Source organism: Anastrepha ludens, chromosome 3, assembly GCF_028408465.1.
Source record: "Anastrepha ludens isolate Willacy chromosome 3, idAnaLude1.1, whole genome shotgun sequence".
In the NCBI taxonomy this organism is placed as follows: Eukaryota; Metazoa; Arthropoda; class Insecta; order Diptera; family Tephritidae; genus Anastrepha; species Anastrepha ludens.
Genome location: NC_071499.1, coordinates 31103799 through 31125168, shown reverse-complemented (window position 1 = coordinate 31125168; position 21370 = coordinate 31103799). Strand labels below are relative to the sequence as shown.

Genomic DNA, 21370 nt, shown 5'->3' with positions numbered 1-21370 from the left:
TTTGCGATTTGCTGTATTTCTCACTTGCAAATTCTTACAAGTAAAAAATTATCCAGTAAAAACTTGCAACTTTCCCTCAAAATGAAATGTCATTTTGCTCTCTCACTTTCCCCTACTTTGCAAGCTTTTTGGTTACAATTGTTACAAATTATTTGCTTCATGAACAGACCTATTAAACGCAATATTTTATATAAATTCGACTCGCATTAATTTGGATGCTTTTTTATTTTATTTTTTATTATTTTCGAAAGACTGTTTCTTAACATTATACATGGTAGTTACAGTGAGAAGAATTATATATCACTCATATACTAGCTAGAAGGAGTATACATATTTACATACATACATACAACATTTTTAACTTTACTTCATTTCTTCTTATCATCAGCTTAATCTCAACATTTTACTGAAGATTTTAATTAGATTAGATTTAATACGAGTACACCATACCATGGAAGCACAAATATATGTCTCGCAAGAATTTTGGCAGTGTCATATTGGTGAGTGTGAGCACCATAAGACACAACGCCGAGGTGGTAGAGAGTAAGTACATCTTTGAAGTCATAGTGAAGGCTATAGTTGAACACATTTTGGAGATAATGGTATTCTCAGTGTCGTATACGGCCATCAGACCATTAGTCTCTCAGCGATTTTGAAGGAAAGAGCTGATTGGCTGACATAAGCCATGATGGAAAGAATAATGAGATGGCGCCTATCGTGGTCCCGTTACTTTGATCTCAGCGAATTTGACAACGAGTTACGTGATTTTAGCCCCAGTATGGCCAGATTACCATTTTCGTAACTTGATTTAGCTTTTTTGTTATTTAGTCTCGGAGTTTTAGTTCTTTCTTCATGACATTTTTCTAACCTGTTCTAATATAAATGTAATGTTTTTAATTTTGTAAAATATACATTTTTGAATAATTAGTTAAATAATTCACTCAGTTTTACTTAGCTTTACTATTTTTTTAACATCTGGTGGCTTTGCCCGCGATTGCAGGTGTTGTTGGTGTTCTTCTGCTTTCGGCAGTCACATCTCTCTCTCGCTACTGCAGTGTTGCCTAGCTTTGGATATAAAAACGCACTAAAATGCCCATTTAAAGAAAATAAAACACCAAATTTGTATTGAATCACTTAAAGAACTTTGTATGCGTGACAAATTGTCTTTAGAATGTGTTTTTTTTTTAAATCAATGTGTTATGCTTATGTACAATTTAATTTATGAGTTTTTTTTGTTAAGCGAGACTATTTTGTTAAGAGAACGACTTATTTGCTAAATTTGAGGTTATGTAACTAGAAAAGGTACTCTTTTTGTAAAAACGTCAGTACGGTTTCTTTAGTATTTTCTGATATTTTGAGGCTTATTTTTACAATGAATACACCTCTTGATGCCCTATGTCCCACTAAGGATTGATCACGGGAAGAAACGATTATACCTCTATGGTTTTAATCCGCATTCAGTAAATTCAAACGCCTTTTAAAATGTGTAAAAAGGTTTTCAATCTTAAGAAGAGTTGAGAGAGGGACATTTAATATTCTTGCATAACCTTAAAAGGAGCAAAAAATTAAATTCACACTTTCAAAATATCAAATTTTATAAGAAACCAACTAATTTTCATTAGCACCAAAATCTTCTCAGAGTGGCCTTTTTTAACCTTCTTTTGTATAATAATACAGTTTTCTTTGACTTAAGGTTTCGGTAGCTTTAAATTACAAAAAAAAAAAAAACACGGATCTTCAAAATTTTCGCATTTTCGGTATAAAAAAGCATTAAATTAATTGCGAAGAGTAAATGGTTGGTAATACTGCACAACTTGGAAAAACGTGACGTCACGTACTCTCTGATGGGCGCAATCTTCTTTCTATCATTCTTGGGCATAAGCGTGGTCATGATAGCGGTTTGTTTACGAAGAAACTGGGATTGTGTTGGTGATATACGAAAAAAATTACCACAGCCTTCGCTCATGTGTGAAATGAGCGGGTCGAATTCTGTTTCTGAGCACCTGGTGTCGTGGCAACCGAAGTTACTCTCAGAATTTTGCTGCGGATGGCCAAACTTGGTAATCTATCATCCTTGCATTTGCAGCTGCTGCAGGAATCATTGTGGGACCAAGAGGTCCGCAACATCAGGCCTGGGTTTCGATTTCAGAAAAGATATTCTCTAATGGTTATATGCAGGCCATAAGAGTGTGGTAACAGTTTGGAAGCTCTGTAGTTAGATACTTTACGCTACATATTTGACGATTGCTAAAAATGACGGAGGCCTGGTTAGCTTCCATGACCATGAATACAAATTAAGTCTATCAAGAGCTTATCTCAGACACTTTTCTAAAGAGTTCTGCATTGTTTAATTTACACGCTCCAGAAAAAGACAGTCTTTGGCAATAGCAAATAGTTTCGCCTGGAAAACAATCGCAAAATCAGTCAGATGGAAGGTTCTTCTTAACGCCAGGGGGTCAGCGCAAATACCTGCCTAATCTCACAATCTACCTTGAAGGTACCGGTGTAGAAGTGGTAATGCCAGGTTGTTATATTGAATTTCCAGCTACCCAATTTTCGCGCTGCAAGTTATTGAACCAACAGCCCCATATTATTTTACCCTACATATTTGAACACACATCCGCAATGATGGGAGAAACGGTAGTATGGAATGATTGAAACTGTGGAATCACGAACTTTTACCTCGCCCTACTCAGATACGCTTGTTTCTTGCACATTATATGTATGAATGTATTATATGTATGTAGGTATTTATAAGCTCCCAATTAGTCTCCCATAAAATTAAATTTAATTTTTTACTTTTTTTAACAATTCAATGTCGTTTTCGATTTGTTTTTGTATCTGACGAATACTCTCTACCAATACGACACGATATGTTCGATACACACACAAAGCCGAAAGAAGAGTGATGTAGTGAGTATAAATATGTACATAAATAGTATGTATGTGTGTACATAGCTGTTGTTTATATGCAGCAACGAACCATGCCAGTTCAGCGAGGGTGACAGTGTCGACCAGTTAGTTAGTCTGTCGGGTTGATTATAGTGACAACAAAAGCTAACAACGGGATTAACTGCAAAGTCAACAATTGCGACAGCGACAATTTCGAAGACGCAAGCACCCAGCAACATCCCACAAAAACAACAATACAACAGGTATCGTATCTCTACGAAACCATGAGAACACAATCGGCTAATGCATACGAGTTTGTATGTACATATGTATATAACTTTTGGATGAGGTAGTACGTAATAAAGCTTTTGCTCTCTTCTTGAAAACCACTTGAGAACATCCTTTTACGAAAAAAATTAATAAATAAATAAATACAAAACAGCTGCTATGGAGTTACTGTAACGAATGAGAATGTTGTGTCGTATGACAATACGTATAGCGTTTTTTCTTCAGTGCTTATGCATGTGTATGTGAAATGTATGTGATATGGGTGATGATTGCGAGCTTGGAGAAGGACGGGTAACGGCATGATCACCTAACTAGTGGCTAGATAATGCCGACGTAGATATACATATATATGTATGTATATATATGTATATGTACATATGTACATATGTGTGAATTCTTGTCGTTGTTGGCGACGTCGTCATTGCGCGTTTTTTACGAAAATGGTTGATGCCTAGTAATATATAATATACATACATACATATGTATGTATATTTGTATGAGCATACAAAAATGTGACAAAATAATTGGTGTGAATATTTATCGGTAGCTCTGAATTCAGGTGTTTCTGCTCATTGTGGTTTTATTGGTTGATTGTTGTTATGATACACTTTAAATTTTATTATTGTATTTTTGGCTTATTGTTATTTTACTTTAGTTCAGTACACGTGCCGTTAAAGGCGGTACTCGACTTATTGATTAAAAAAAAGGATGTATGTATGGACATATATAAATAAATAATATATATTTGTATTTAATAAATATTGTATATGAAAAATACATACATATGTAAGTGCATACCTATGAATACATATAAATACAAGTGCATGTATATGTACATACATACACACACTTATACAAACATGTGTATTCATCTATTTATATACAAAATATACGAGAAAAAACGAAAAAAATTCTTTTCCCAACCAAATTTGTTTTGTTTTTATATTTGTTGCTTCCTCTTGCGCGTTCGTTCTGTACCATTAGTGTTGTTGTCGTCATTGTCGACTTTGCACAGTGTGTCTTTATGGAGAAAGTGCACATAGGTAGTGCGACTCAATATCCACTGCTACGTGACACTCTTTCTCATTTAGTTACTACTGCCAAACTGTTCCGGTGGGAGCGAAAAGCGGAAAGTAAGTACGAGAGCATATGGAACCAACAACCCTGATTTTTCCTTGGTGCTACCGTTGCGTATTGCGTTCAGGATAAAACGAAAAATTATCAAATCCTTTACAGCACAGATTCTGTGACGACTTTCTTTGCACTATCCTCTCTAAAGGATTTTCAGATAAGAAATTATTATGTTGTTAATTCCGTTCACCTTTCACCATTCTTCTTCTTAATTGGCGCGATAACCGCTTACGCGATTTTGGCCGAGTTTAACAAAGCGCGCCAGTCGTTTCTTTCTCGTGCTAACCGGCGCCAATTGGACACACCAAGTGAAGCCAAGTCCTTCTCCACCTGATCTTTCCAACGCAGAGGAGGCCTTCCTCTTCCTCTACTACCACCAGCTGGTACCGCATCGAATACTTTCAAAGCCGGAGCGTTTGTATCCATTCGGACGACATGACCCAGCCAACGAAGCCGCTGGATCTTTATTCGCTGCGCTATGTCTATGTCGTCGTAAAGCTCATACAGCTCATCGTTCCATCGTCTGCGATATTCGCCGTTGCCAACGTGCAAAGGTCCAAAAATCTTACGCAGAATCTTTCTCTCGAACACTCCAACCGTCGCTTCATCGGATGTTGTCATCGTCCAAGTTTCTGCGCCATACGTTAGGACGGGCATGATGAGAGTCTTGTAGAGTGTTAGTTTATTTCACCATTATATTGTATAAATATTATATTCCATATGAGAAAACCATCAGAAATACGTAATTTGTTTGTGGCGAATTTGATATTTTAGTAAAGTCAGCACAGAAAATAAAACTTTAGATCCAAAATTACTTGCTTGTGAATCAATCAGTGAATATTTTGCTTTTTAAAGTGAACGAAATAATACAAATTAAGTTCCGTGTGTTCCGCGAATGACAATAATACAGTATTTTTCTTTGCTTTCCACCACGATGTATTCCTCTTTCCACTTAAAATTAAATAAATAATTGGCGCGTACACTTTTGTTAGGTGTTTGTCCGAGCCAAGGATGATAGATGATTGAAGGGAACTTTGGAGCACTAAGTTAAAGTTAAATTTTGTGAAACACAAAACGAATGATGTCGGCATATCTGTCAAAATCGCTCAGAGCCGAATAACGGCCTGCTAGGTACTAACCTCTAAACATCTTTTCACCATGTGTCCAAGCGACTGCTCCCATTTGTGGCGTGCGTCTTGATGTTGTTCCACAAATGGAGGGACCTGCAGTTTTAAGTCGACTCCGATCGGCAAATGCTTTTTTTATGAGTAGCTTTTTCATGATAGAAATACACCCGGAGGCTTGCCATTGCATGCCGAGGGGCGACCACTATTAAAAAAACTTTTTCGTTTTGCTGTTTCACGCACGGATATTCGAACCTACACACTCCCGAATGGTAGTCACGCACCAACCCTTTCGGCAACGGCGACTTTCCACGTGCTTTCGGTAATTCTTCCTCTTCCTCTTCTTTTCGTTTGTTTGCTTTCTGTGCTGACATCAGGGACCTAGGATGACGTAATTTTTGTATTCTATCATTATGGGGCAACGCCTATATCGACAAACATGCGATTTTTTGCCAAATTACCCACTGTGAATCGTTGTCGTAGTCGCTTTCGTTGCTTGGCCGTCTCTGCGTTGCTGTTGAATGCTTTCGTCAGTCACAGTCTTCGACGTAAGGCATTCGGAGCGAATGAGTGAACGAACGAGTGACGAGTGTGAAATACGTACGCGGCGGTGGTTTTGTATTGTAGCTGCACAAATATACAGCCTCTTTGAACGTGAAACTGAAACGTGGAGGACGGCTGTTCCAACAGCTACAGTGACGGTGACGGGGACTGTGTCGGAGATAGAGGCGGTAATCATATTTCGTGTGAGTGAGTTTTGGTGCAAAAAATATAAATAAAAACACACAGCACATTTATTTGCATACATACATTTCTATGTATGTATGTATGTATGTGACAGTATGTACAAATGTATGAACGGTTTAAAAATTCCCGAAATAACTTTTGAAAATGGCAAAACGAAAACAAAAAAAATAATAAAAAATAACAGAAGAACGGAAATAACGTAATAAATCAAGCTGCCTTAAAAATATGGCTCAAACAATTAAATTTCGTTGGTATAAACAGAAAAATGGGCTTCTAGTAATACAAAATGTTTACTTATGAGATACATAACCATACACTTGAACAGTGTGCGCGCATTTGTATGCATATACAAGTTTATGTATGTATGTATATATGTCAACGTACACATACACGTACGTGTGCAATAATTATGCGAATGTTTGCACGGACACGGATACTCGTACGAATGACTACTGATAGTGCTGACACAGTCGCCACTCCATGCCAGTTCAATTCAGCAGCCAGTTAGACCTGATAAAAAATATGTAATTCGAAAACGTTAATACATATTTATTTATATATATGTATAGTATATAAAAAGGTTAGAATACAAAACAAATCTGACACACAGTGTGTCTCTGTTTGCGTACACATATGTATGTACATACTTATGTATTGCTGCCTCTATTGGAAGCGATTCCTCAGACATGTAGAATGTACGAAGGGGCTAAGCCGCAATAATCAGCAATTTTGCTAGACCATCAATTCAATCATGTATAGAAAGAAATCTTGACGTAATCTCAGAGAAGATTTTCAAATATCGACTATTTTCATACAGAAATACTTTGCAATTGCTTAGCCTCAATTAATCGCTTTTACACAAGTCGTCCGTGTCTGTTGCCAGCGGTCCTTTGGGCTGTTGCTTATAATTGTTGCTTTGGCCTACTGTCCGCTTAAGTTGGTCAGTTGGTCGGCTGGTCGATGGCTGATTGTGTCGTTTCTTTTTCTACTAATTAGTTTTTTTTTTTTTGGCATTTGTGCCTCTGTGAATAATTTATTTTTATACACACCTACGAAGAGGAGCGAAAAAATTTGTTGAATTTGTTGTTGCTTCGGTTGTTTTTGCCAATACCATCGTCGTGCTATGATTGCTGTTTGCGTTTCAAGTGCAAATTGCGTGAAATGGGCAGGCACCATTGCATCGTTTCATTGAATATTTCTTCCTTATTTCTTCACGGTGCTTATAAGTGATTGACATTTGTGCGAGTATGCAAATGTGTGTGTTTATATGCGTATTTACATTTGTGTACATATGAACATACGTATTAATCTCATTCACGTTGCTGGTGCTCCTCTTTCTCTCTGTTACTGTAAATGTCATTGCTGCTACGAGTTTAGCCGCTGTTGCTGTCTCTGCGTTGCTTTCGTAATCACTTACAGTTGCACTTGCAAGTAAGCTTTCGTTTTATACACAATGCGCTGCAATCTTTGCATGTAGGTGCATATGTATGTTCGCATGTGCATTCACATGTTTGCAAATACAAAGTTCGTTTAGTCAGCGGTTTATTGCTGTCACCCCCATTCAAAATTCAACGCATCGCTGGTGGTACTACTGAAATGTATACCCACTAAACTAAACGCTATTGCATTTGTCGCTTTAAAACCATTGGATGTGTGCTTTGCGTATTTTTGTATTTACTCAAGAGCGACGGTTTGGGCTTTATGCACAAAACACGTGTTGACGGTTGTTTAGATGAGTTTTTGATTGGATTTTGATGACGGAATTTCTTTGGGTTTTTGCATGTATGCACCTTCTGTTCAAAAAGTACTCGGAATTCGCGAATAAAACGAAAACGGTTCGACTTTTAATTTATAATATTTATTTAATTCTCTTCAAAATAGTCTCCTGCAACAGTAGATCAAATCTTAACTTTTATTAGCGAATTTTCGAATCGCCTTCAATCACCTTGAACTCATTTATCATCTCAATTGTCCCATAATGCTTTTCGCTAGACAGAAACTCGCGTGGTTACAACGGAGCTTTTAACCCTTTGTTTTTTTGGTTTTTTTTTGTTTTTTGTCGGGACAGACTAGCAAGTACAGCACTCAGACACAATTAAGTCCATTGTACCGCACTCGGATTCCCTTTTTAATTTTCTTTAAATCTACTCGACCTCCGAAGAAATCTGAGTAAATTTTGTGGTGCCAAGGAGCCAAGGTGGTGGCTTCTAAACACATAAAGCCTGAGGCGGGACAGACGCACAGCAAGTGGTCCCCGTCTCATCCTCCTCTTCACATGCTGGGCGGCAGAGTACACTGTCTGAGATGCCCACCTTTTCCAGGAACTTTGCTCATAGAAAGTGGCCGCCATCAGCCCAACTAGCCTCCTACAGTCCTCTCTTCCTAGTGACAGGAGGAACTGCGACAGTCAGTCGGACATGACAAGTAACATCAGTTTTGCAGAAGGGAGTGGCAGAACGGGCTCCGGACCAAGGAAGTTGATCTCATTCTTGCTAAAGAGTCAGAGATCTCGTTATCCGCGATACCCACGTGTCCCGGGACCCATGTTAAAATCAGGCTATTTTGTCTACCGACATAGTTCAGATTGGATTTACAGGACTCGACTACCCTTGAAGTGGTTGGGGGGCTGTAAAGGCCATGAGCGCAGCTTGGCTGTCGCTGCAGACACGTACGAGTATAGATCTGCCTCTCCATCTGTTTTCCACAACAAAGTTCATCGCTTCTTGAACAATATACACCTCATGTATTCCAAAAGCAAAGTGCAGTTGTGTCCCGCAGTATTCCACGTAGACCTCAGAGTCGGAGCCGTGTTCGTTCCTGGAGCCATCCGTGAAAATGCGAAAACAGTGTTTGCCGTGCTCATTGTCTGAGGTTGACCACTGTTGAGCCTCTGGCCACACCACACTGTATCTCTTGTCAAGCACGACTCTGGACTCATTTATCATAGATGGTATAGAGTAAAGTGGCATGGCGAGGATCGTTGGATCGAAGTCCATGCCGACTCTGTTGTCGAATGCCGGAAAGGGGCCGTACCAATTCCCATTGTGTTTCAGCCTGCACATGGCCTTCCAGGCCACTCCTTGGATGAAAACATCAAGTGGTCGTAGACTAATCAGAGAATCTAATGCCGGGACTGAAGTATATAGTCGGAAAAGCTTCGACGCAACTGATGGCCACAGTGCGTTGTAGTTTCGATAAGGTCCTCCTGACTCCCACGAGAGGGAGTCTACTCATCCAGACCACTGATGCATGATGTGACTGATTTTTAACTATTTACACATAGACATATTAAAAGAAAAATAATGAAAAATTTTTATATATATAAAAACAAGTTGTTAAGTATAGAAAACATTTGGAAAGCGGAAAAATTTGTATCCGTCGAGAAAGATGAGTATATCGACTCCATGCAAATATTTGATTTTTGTCGAAAAGTACTTACGTTATACTCTGTCATCGTTTTTTGAAAATAAATCTCTCGCACTTCAATTCTGCTTTTTTACCAACTTGCGCAAAAGTGAGGTTATTTCGAAATGTCATAAAAGCATAGAAAATAGTTTTGCGTCTTATTATTGCTAAATATATATGTAATTGAATTAAATAGTTTAAATTATTTCATAATACTTAATTTGCTCATATGCGGTAAAGGGTTAAAACGTTTTTTGTGGTCAAATAGTTGAATACAAAATGAATTGTGTGAGCCGGTCCATTGCGGTGGTGAAGTAGCCAGGATTTGTTTCTCTACAAATCCAGTGTGTTGCGACGAGCATTCCCACAGACGCTTCAGTATTGCTTAATCTGATGATAGGAATTCGAAGTGGACCACAATAAAAGAAAATGGCTAAAAAAATCTTGATTTTGGATCGATTTAGCTTCGATTCCGCTATGCCCGTGCGCCCGTCCGTCCACTCGTCCGTACGTACGAGAACTCGAGTAAAAATTAATATACAAGGTCCAGAACTGGAAGTGTAACCAATTAAAAAGGCCATATATTTAGTTTGGAAAATTACTTTTATTCAATTCGAAGTAAAAAATGTGTAAAAATAATACAAAATTAAGAATCAATTTACTTTTGCTCGATATGATCACCTTTTACCTTGACTGTGGCCTTGAAAATGTCCAGAAACGAACCGCAAGCTGCCAGAATGTGACTCGCAAGTATTTTGGCCCACTCGCGGGCAATGTCTTTTTTCAGCGCCTCGAGACTGGTGAATCTTTTAGTTCGGACCTCGCTCTCCAAAATGGCCCAAAGAGAATAATCCATCGTATTCGGGTCTGGTGAATTTGAGAGCCATTCTGTGGACGTTATGAAGTTCGGAACGTTTTTCTTTAGCCGTTCCTGGTTCACTCGAGCTTTGTGAGACGGTGTCGATTCCGGTTGAAACGTCCTTGGTCTGCCACCGAAATGTTTGTCTGTCCACGACTTCAAAGCAACCTCCAGAATACTTTTCCGAAAATATTTCGCATTTCCCTTGACGCCAGGCTCGATGAAATTAATTGGAAAGAGCCCATCTGCGGTTACAGCCGCCCAAGCCATTACCTTTGGCGGGTGCTACCTCCTGGTGGCCAATCGATGACTCAAATTCTCGTATAAACGGTTTGTCAAATAAACCCTATCGTTTTGGGAAAAATTTTCTCGTCAAAATACACGATGTTCGGAAATTGACCGCTTTCGTGAGATCATCCGCTTTCTGGATCTTGGAAAGTTTAACTTTGAGATCATTTTTCAGTATGCGATGAATGCTACGGTAAGGTATTTTCTTTCTTATTTTCTTTCGCCATTTGATTTCGTCGGGGATTTCGCTTAAGTCGCTTTTCCACTTTTTGAACCATTTCACGTGACGTTGCAGTCTTTTGATGACCACCTCCATAACTTTTCGCGGTGCTACCAGATTTATTGTAACGAGTAATGGTGCGATAAACAAAAACTTTATTTACTTTAAGGTGCTCGAGCTCACGAACAATCGCGAAAATTGTCGAGCGCAAGTAATTTCTGTGGATGGTATGTCTTATCGCCGTAGGCTAAACGATTATTTTCTGCTATTAATTATCCTTCAGTACACACACGTCGCATACAGTGATACATGACGATATTGTATGATTTCTTCACTAACATGGACATGGCAGCATTTTTGGGCAGTTAATACTGTATTTCTCCGATCTTCGGACAGATCTCTCGATCCGCAAACTGGAGTTTGAGGGTCGTGTTAGGGCAATATTTGCAAATAGGCAGGATTGGATCGAGGAGAGAATCTGCGCCGAAGCTTGCACCTCTGTCTTCACTGACGGCTCTAAGATGGAATCGAGAGTCAGAGCTTTAATTTATCTAACACCTTTAAACTGCCGAACACTGCTAGTGTTTTTAAGGCAGAAGACTTTGCAATCCTGCAGGCATGCAAAATGCTTAGGAAACGTGGGATCGAGCGATGTTAAACGACGCCATGGTGCAGAACCAAACTAGTAAACTCCTGTACGGAGGAGATCAAATCTCTTGGGTGTGCAGGTGGCATTTCTCTAATCTGGCTTCCAGGACATAGGAACATAGAGGGAAATGAAATTGCTGATGACTTTGCCAGGAAGGGGACTGAATTGGCCTCAGAGACCTCCTACTCGGGCATCGGCATCCTCCTGACAGTTGTTAAAGGGAAGCTACACAAATTATTTCTCAGGAAAGCGCAAAAAAGATGGAGCTCCACTTCTTTATGTGCTATTTCGGCCCTTTGGCCCCATTACAATATACGGAGGCCTCAGAAAGTCCTTTGGACTCCTCGCCATTAAATTTCCAAACTCGTAGCTGTGTTTACCGGTCACTGGACGATCAGCACATAAGCGGAAAAGCTAGGGTTACCATTTAACCCCCATTGCAGAACTTGTGGGGACCTTTCAGAGAAGGAGACTGTTGAGCACGTTCTCTGTAAATGTTCGGGTGTGGCAGCTAGACGATTTAGGTCACTGGGTGCTCCTTTCTTCGACAGCCTAGGGTAGTGCGCCAACTTAAATGCCGTCAATCTTCTCCATTACATCAACCACTCTGGGTGGCTGTAGATATCTTCCTGTTGGAGGGCTCACAATGGTAGCAAAACGGCGCTTTGGTGCTACTTGGGGAGAGCCAGCTTCAGCCGTTTCACCTACCTATGTACCTACCTACCTTCCCTAACAAACTGTTAAGCCCAGGTCGCCCGATCTTACTCTTATGGACTTTCTTCTGCTGGAGTACCTCAAAGCAAAGATATGAAACAAACCTAGCGACCATCTAAACACTAAAATAAAATATCGTTCTCAGGTTAATGGCATCCCGACAACACTTCTCCAGTGAGTGGCACGGAGTACGGAGACCAGCCTCCAAAAGTGTATCCCAATTAACGGTCAAAATTTAAAAGAAATTATTTTTAAACAAATAAATCAGCACTTTTATCGTTAGTGATTGTTTTTTTTTAATTTAGCCACCCAACACCCTGTACAGGCATACATACATATATACATATGTATTTGTTTTACTTACTAGCCTTACAAATATTATTTCAACCGTCTGTGTATGCCGGCAGCTGTTGCCTATCAGTCGCATGATGACTCAATTCGACAAATGACGATTTACATTTCGTTGATTTCTAGAGAGGTTAAATGGCTTCAATTTTTATGTACCACCATACACAGACACATATGTATGTAATAAGTCTCTGTTGCATTCCGTCCAAAAACTAAAAAAAAATTTAACAAAATGACAAATTACGTAAAATAACTCTTTCACATACTTTAATGGTTACCCATCTTTATTCGACATCACACATATGGGCATACATATCTCTGCACATTAAAAAGAGAGCTTATTTGCTTGATAAGCAGACTGATATTATGCCTAACGTGGGTGCTAAATGAACAAAGTCCTAGACAACTTGGAATTTATAACTGTCAACTGTGGCGTTTGGGACACGAACACTCTAAGTAGGTACATATGTATGTATGTATGTATATATATACGCTGCCTGAATAGTGTCTGGTGTTTCTACAAAAACCCGTTGCAAGTAGAAATTAAAGGCATCATATTTCGCTAGTAGATTCATATGGGTCTGCCCAGAGGCTTCTTGAACTAACGAACGCTTAGAATTTTTTTTCCTTGAGTCAACAGAAGAACGGGGGCCGTAATCAAAGAAGTAGCTGACTGGCTGTTTACTTACGTAATAACTGTTAAGAAGGCAAATTTTTACTCCGATAGCCAAGCGGCAATTAGCGCCCTAGGCTCTATTATGGTACACTCGAAACTGGTCAGGGAATGCCTGGTCTCACTTTCGATTGCATCAGAATTCTTCGACATAAGGATAATCTGGGTACCTGGTCATAGTGACATGGCTGAAAAGTGCGAAGTCCACGAGCTCGCCAGACAAGAGACCTGTGAGGTAGTGTGCAAAAGGGGAGAATCGGGATCCCCTCGACAACTTGCGCTCTACTCCTTGAAGGATGGGTTGTGTACCAACTCAGCGAACGCTGGGCAAGTACACGAACGTGTAAGGTCGTGAAATGCTTCTGGTCACGTTTGGATCAGAGGCGTTCGAGGGATATTCTGAAGACGATAAAATTTTGTGGGGATCCTCACGGGGCAATATCCGAGGGGCATATATACCGTGAGACTCGGAACTACTTCGAGTGCTGCGTCAGCTGTATGGAGGATGAGGTGGAATCATCTCAGCACCAGCTCCTTCGCTGCCCCGCTCTCGCAGGACTAAGATTTAAGTATCTTGGTTCTCACTTCTTTTCTGCCCCTGATGACATATCAGGTCTTGATATCACAGATGAACTTCATCAGGAGCATAAAACGGCTAACACAGCCGCAAATTAGTCTCCGTTCATAGTCCACAACGACTCAATTCACCCTTCTCCTTTTCGTCCTATCGTTTTCCTTCACATCTTTCCGAACGGGCATGATGAGAGTTTTGTGGAGTGTTAGTTTTGTTCGTCGAGAGAGGATTTTACTACTCAATTGCCTATTTAGCCCAAAGTAGCATTTGTTGGCAAGAGAGATTCTACGTTGGATTTCCAGGCTGACATTGTTATCGGTGTTAATGCTGGTTCCTAGATGAACGAAGAGACTTCTATCTCGAAATCATAGCTGTCAACAGTGACTTGGAAGCTGATACACGTGTGAGCGGACGCCTCCTTTACCAATGCCGCCCACTTTGCTGAACTGTTAAGATACATATTAATATTGTATGCCCGTGTATCGAATTTCAGTATTCAGGCACGAATGACTCCGGAAATATGTAATATTAAAAAAAATGGTTTTCACAGGAGATACCACCACCCCTTATTTTAGATTAATTTTATTATGTTTAATTTACTAAGTTTCATTGCAATCCGACGATTGGTTTGGCAGCTTTCAAAATACGTACAAACAGATAAAATTTCGTTTGTATGTATGAGATTTCATAGACTACATCATCGAAACTATTTAAAGAGTTTGCGTAAAATAATTGCAATAAAAACTCTACACATACTTCACCAGCTGTTTCTGAATCTGTTTACACACATACATACGTATGTATGTGCATTCGCACACATGAGCAAGCCATAAATGCGCGCCAAAAGTGTTTGCACCAAAGTAAAGCAAGCAACGCTAGAAACATAAGAATAAGTACCAACATGAGTTGGTGTTACGAATATTTAAAAAGGTACCAAAGCGAGAAAAAAACGAAGCATGAATATCGTCATTGCGATAACTAAGTTCACTATCGTTTATGCTGATAAGAAACTACAGTTGATATTTATTACATCAAACTATTTTTGTTAAAAAGGGAAAGTGGGAGAACTGGAATGAGGAAGATTAATGCTCTATACACGAGTAAGTATGTATGTAGGTGTTACTACACAACTACTGACTGTATGGCTGGCAGATTGGGAGGTGATAATATTTATTTAATTAATCGATATAAGATTAAATTTTGTGCTACCTTTACTTCTTGCACCGCCTTATTTTAACAATCTTCAAATAACAGGGTTTACTAATAAAAATTTGTACACGTAATTGTCGTTCTTGCACGAATATCAAAAGATTTTGTTTCTAAACAAAACATAATTCCTAAAAAGATGTATTGTTAAGGGGTCCCGATGCTCCCCGGTGGTACTTAGGATATTTTCAGAATTTTTTTTACAATAAAAAATTGAAAAACGATATTTAAATTTTTCAGGCTTTTTATTTAACTTCTTTTACAAACAAAAATGAAAAAACCAATTTTTATCTCCTCGAAAAATTAGACCTGGACGGTGTTGTCCATTTTGGCTCTTCTATTTATCTGAAACATAAAAACGAAAAAAAATTATTAATCAGTATGACTGTAGCTATGTCCCGCTACTAGAATAAAAAAAATTGATAAAATGGCGCGGTTTTGAATTTGGCACTCTAAAAATCGGGGTTTTTTTCAGTTTCTTAGCATAGATCTTCTCTTTCACGTGGCTCCAAAGAAAAAAGACACAAGGTGTTCAATCACGAGATATCGGGAGCCAATTGTGATCATCTCTTCGAGAGATGACACGGTCCGAAAACTTTTCCGTAAAAGATCAATGGTTTCGTTGCTTGTGTGGCACGTAGCGCCGTCTTGTTGAAAATAAACGTTGTCCAGATCAATACCATCCAATTCCGGCCATAAAAAATCGTTAATCATCTCTCGATAGCGCATTCCATTCACCAATAGCACCCGTTATTGGAAAAGCGTTAATTTGCAAAAATTATAAATTTTCTGATAGGGTGATTAATTTTGCGCCACCTTTTATAAACTACTCGAGAAACCAAAAAAACAATGGCTCATAACAGGCGGCCATGGTAGCCGTATAGGTTGGTGCGTGACTACCATTCGGAATTCAGATAGAATGTAGGTTCGAATCTTGGTGAAACACCAAAATGAAGAAAATTTTTTTTTCGAATAGCGGTCGTCCCTCGGCAGGCAATGGCAAACCTCCAACTGCATTTCTGCCATGAAAAAGTTGCTCATAAAAAATATCTGCCGTTCGGAGTCGGCTTAAAATTGTAGGTCCGTCCGTTTGTGGAACAACATCAAGATGCACGCCACAAATAGGAGAAGTAGCTCGGCTAAACGCCCAAAAAGGGTGTACGCGCCAATTACAGGGCCGTGCGCAGTCGCGAAATGAGCACTGACTTGATTTTTGACTTCTCCAAACGCGATTTTTTGGATGGTGGCTCATCTGGGGCCTTCCATTCGGCACTTTGACGCTTAGTTTCAGGTTCACGTTTCATCACCAGTTACAATGTTGTAAAGCAAGTTCTCGCATTTTCTCGCCTCTTTAATGGGGTCTTTCGAATGTTGAATTCTGAGCAATTTTTGATCCCCAGTTAAAATGCTATAACTCGATGTCTTGGTGGTATTCAACTCCGATTCCATGAATTTCAACGATGATTTCGGATCATCTTTGTTCGAAACTTATTTTTGTATCGATGACACAAACATACTGACACTTTAGATGCAATAACTTCGCTTCCTCTGAACCGAATGTCTTTCACTGGAAGATGTGACTTCCAAGGCACTAACTCATTAAAAAGATGGCGCCATCAAAAACATTTTTATGACGCTAGTCTTGTTTATTTTGGACTTCACCTTGTACGTCCTGACTTAAACATTGGCACTGTTGAAGAAGTGAAATGCAACGCCTTTGTGCGACAATCGACTAATGTCACATAAACTCCTTGATGAGGAAACCAAATCAACGAAGGCTGAAACTCAAAGTTCCACCGCAATAAATCAATATTTAAATATTGTTTTTATAGAAAACTGTTTAATGTACTTAATTTATATTTTGTAATTCCAATAGTCGAAATGGTGCACCCTTTGATATATATTTATTGCTATTAATTACTACTGTGCGAATTTGTTATACCAAAATTGTAGGGCAATGGGCCTAAATTTGTAGTAATTTTGCATATACCTCAATAACAATTACTTATTGTCTCAACACAGTTGCAATATTAAAGGATGCAATAAAAAAAAATTTACTTGGAAGCACTGGCATAAGCATATCGCTTGTTAGATAAGCGGCTAAAAATAAAGGCACTTGATCATCGCTAAATCATTGTTGCTTTCGCATAGAAAAGTGGCAACTATGAGAAAAAGTTTACTATTGTAAATACTCAGCTATTACGGCTTTTGATGAACCAACTTATCAACGGCGCTAGCCGTATTTTTGCAATTTCGTTCAGATTTTTTATCATAAATCTATAAAAATATCAGACACAGTGGGCCATTAGTATTTTCTTGCGCTTTTTGTGGAAATTTTTCGAATTCCTCTATATTTCTTTATATTTAATATATACATATTTGACAATGTACATTTCGATTACATAAAAATTTATTTTTTAAAATGAAGAAAAATTATTTAAACTCTTTTCCGTGCAAAACATTTATGAAATTCTATTTATTTCGCCTAGAAGTTTTCTTCTCCAAAAACGCATTCTGTCAGCCATCATTTTACATCATTTTCGAATGGAAAGGCAATGGATCAATTATGTCAATTCTCCAAATTTGCAATAAACTTCTCTGTGAATACAATTCACGACCGGATATTCCTTTTATGCAGACCAGATTTTCCTTTCAATGCCCAGAAAAATGCCCAAAACGTATAATAAATTAAACTAGATGAAATAAGGCGGCCACCGTAGCCGAATGGGTTGATGCGTGATTACCATTCGGAACAGAGAGAACGTTGGTTCGAATCTCGGTGAAACACCAAAATTTAAAAAAAAAACATTTTTCTAATAGCGGTCGCCCCTCGGCAGGCAATGGCAAACCTCCGAGTGTATTTCTACCATGAAAAAGCTCCTCATAAAAATATCTGCCGTTCGTAGTCGGCTTGAAACTATAGGTCCCTCCATTTGTGAAACAACATCAGGACCCACACCACAAATAGGACGAAGAGCTCGGCCAAACACCCAAAAAGGGTGTACGCGCCAATTATATATATATAGAGATGAAATAAAGGAATTTCCAGCAAATTTATTATGTTTACAAACTACCGCAACCGAAATGGCTTAAAAATGTATAAAACGAAATGTTTGCGTCTAATGTGTTGTCAAGGCGCACTAGACCAACAACAATGTTTTGTACGTTTGATTGTCACGGAAAGGTATTGGCGAAGTAGAAAACCAAACCTTGTTTTATTCTGTGCTGACAGCTACATGGACGCAGCGAGAGAAAAAAAATAGCTGATTTACCAATACCACCTTTAATAGATTCACCTTGTGTTTTGTCAACACAGAAAGTATGATAAATAAACGACTACTGCGAAACCACTTTTGAAGGTTTTATTACTATACGTGATTTCACTTAATTTTTATTATTTAGTTTAGTTTAAAAATCAAAATATTGTTTATAAACAAATTGCATATAGAAGTTTGTTTATTCTCTGTGCTGACATCATTTAAAACAGCTGATTTTTTGGAAATTCGCAGAACTGAGTAGTGATTTGCGGATGGCGCCACCTTTGTATTATCTACTTCTTTGTGTTATCAGTATACAGCATTAATTAAATTATTATTGTTATTAATTAGTTTAAAAATTCGCACCAGCTAAATTGGCGCCAAGAAATCGGTCTTAATTTAATGAGTTTTTAAACAAAGTTTTACTCTGTAATATTGTATTTTACGTGAATTACTATTAGAAAGCGTTTATAAAATTCTATTTCTGCTACCAGGAGGACGAACGGTACATTAAAATCATTACCGATTCTGAAATTCAAATCTTTAATTGATGTTAAAATTTCGAGATGCAACCCTGAATATATTATTCAATTTCCCCACGTGGTAAAAAATCAATTAAACCAACTTTTTAGGACTTTTCTACCTTTCAATTCAACGTCTGTATTCGCATGCGTTTGAATGAAACCAATAGCTACGTAAAACGCATACGAAGGAAGTGTATACAGTACGGAAAAAAAAGAGTGTAGTACAATCGGTTCGGTTTTAAATTGGCGGAGTAAATTTTTCTAATTTATGTGCAGATTTAAAGTGAAATAATTGTGGAAAAGTGAATTTGCGGTTTGTGAAAATGATGTTTGACTGTTCCAACTAAAGTGCAGTGGCGCAAAATATTATTATCGCGTAAAATTCGAGTGAAATCTCAGGTAATCACTGCTGCAAAGTTGACGAAAGAAAAGCAAAAAGTAGAAATATACTTTTGTATAACGTCATTTCTCGGCAAATCGCAATGGATCGTGTAGAGTGAGTGCGTCAGTGCGACTTTACGAATATTGTGAATATAGTGTAGTTGCTCTCGCCCATGGTTGCTAAAAGACGAATTCATAGTTTGTTTACAATTTCGTGAGCACTGAGTAATTACTACAACAACAGCAACAAAAGCAAGAAAAAGCAGGCGCATCGCCAGCAACAACAACATTACTGTAATTTTTTAGTGATGTCATCAGAAGTTTCGTTTCGTGGTCGTTGTCGTCGTAGTTGTCGACGTAGTTTGAAAATTTCTGTTGCCAATATTTTCCAAGCGAAATTTATTTGCTCTATCTAATGTTGTCAGTATGATTATTTTATCTATCGAATATGAAAATTTTTGATAAGTATGAGTATTAAGTGAAGCATTCGTGTAACTTACCTAAAACACAACTCATAGACTTTTTGGGATAATGGTTTTGTGTGGTGCTTGTTAGTGCTCGCGCGACTAACCGATAAGTTGTAAAAAAACAGGAATTGATGACGAAGTGAAAACAGTTTCTGGAGTGGTTAGTTATACTGAGTACTTTGTAAAAGGTGCCAAAATCCAGAATAGAATTTTTCAACGACTGTCAGCCGTTTGTGGAAAAATGCTTAGATTATAATTGAGGTACAAATTTGCTGTCAAAGGACATATACAAGTATTATATTTAAATAACGTGAAGTTATGTAAAAACTGGATGGAGATGGAGAGTGACTGGAAATGAAAGTATGTGATTGTCCTTCATTGAAAGATATTTCTTCGCAAGTTCTTTGTGTTTAAATTTGAAGGACACGTTGTTAAAATCCTCCGCAACAAAGCGTTCGCCTTGATATATGCCCATAGATAAACGCACTTCATAGTTTTTTGTTTATTTACTTATAACATAAATACTATATTTACATTATTATTATTATTTGCTAGAGCGCCGGCCGGGGGGCGTTAAGTGCCAAAACAAATAAGTACCATTGGAGTCGATTTGTAGCTTTTAACTTTATCCGTGGCCACGTGAGCGAATCGTCAACAGCTGTGAATTCATTAAATAGGCTTTGCCTCCATGTTCCTTTTGGTCATTCTCTACGACGAGAGCCTTGCGGGTTCCAGTCCAACGACATTCTACTGATGTTAGTATCAGGGTTACGGTTTGTGTCACCAACCCCATTTCCATTTTCGTTCGCGAATATCAATTTCAATTGGTGTTTGACCACTTCGCGTAAGGAGCTTGACATTCGATGACCAATTATCTACACACCAAATACACAGAATGACTCTAATATTTACGTAGAACGAAGGATTGCTAATAAAATTCAACAATGAATTCACATTTCATAAACATTCTCTGGTAGAACATCGCTAACAGATTCACACAAAGCTAAAAACAAAATCTGATAATCCAATTTTATAAGTATACATTTGATTTATTAGGTTCCAGAAGTGTCATTTCAGTTCTTAAGTTATTTAGAATTTTAAATACTTTTAGACTTCTAAGGAGATCAAACCTCTTAGGTGTGCAGGTAACATTTCTCTAATCTGGGTTCCAGAACATAGGAACATAGAGAGAAATGAAATTGCTGATGAGCTTGCCAGGAAGGGGACTGAATTGGCCTCAGAGACCTCCTACCCCGGTCATCGGCATCCTCCTGACAGTTGTTAAAGGGGAACTGCACAAATTATCTCTCAAGAAAGCGCAGAAAAGATGAAGCTCCATTTCTTCATGTGCTATTTGTGCAGTACAATATACGGAGGACTCAGAAAGTCCTTTGGACTCCTCGCCATTCAATTTCCAAACTTGTGCTGTGTTTGCCGGCCACTGAACGATCGGCACACACGCGGAAAAGCTAGGGTTACAATTTAACTCCTTTTGCAGAAGCTGTGGGGACCTTTCAGAGAAGGAGACGGTTGAGCACTTTCTCTGTAAACGTCTGGGTTTGGCAGCTAGACGAGTTAGGTCAGTAGGTGCTCCTATCTTCGACAGCCTGGGGCAGTGCGCCA

General features: G+C 38.5%; 1 protein-coding gene and 1 long non-coding RNA gene across 11 annotated transcripts in view; one reads left to right on the top strand and one right to left on the bottom strand.

The window, feature by feature from the left end:
* Positions 1-223: 223 nt before the first annotated feature.
* On the bottom strand, positions 224-7175 carry LOC128857308 (uncharacterized). 2 transcript variants are annotated; one of them, XR_008453924.1, is made up of 4 exons: positions 6830-7175; positions 5897-6692; positions 5451-5816; positions 224-1084 (listed from the first exon to the last, which is right to left on the bottom strand). It is a non-coding gene; the product is annotated as an uncharacterized LOC128857308 (long non-coding RNA). The 2 variants fall into 2 exon arrangements; XR_008453923.1 differs by lacking the exon at positions 224-1084 and having other exon boundaries at positions 3149-5816; positions 6830-7144.
* Positions 3020-21370, top strand: part of LOC128857305 (cyclic AMP response element-binding protein B) — a 47281-nt gene continuing 28930 nt past the window's right edge. For 3 of the 9 annotated variants that reach the window (XM_054093013.1, XM_054093014.1, XM_054093005.1), the window contains exon 1: positions 6089-6181. The gene's annotated coding sequence lies outside the window, so the exon portion shown is untranslated. The other 6 variants (XM_054093008.1, XM_054093010.1, XM_054093006.1 and 3 more) reach the window with 6 other exon arrangements.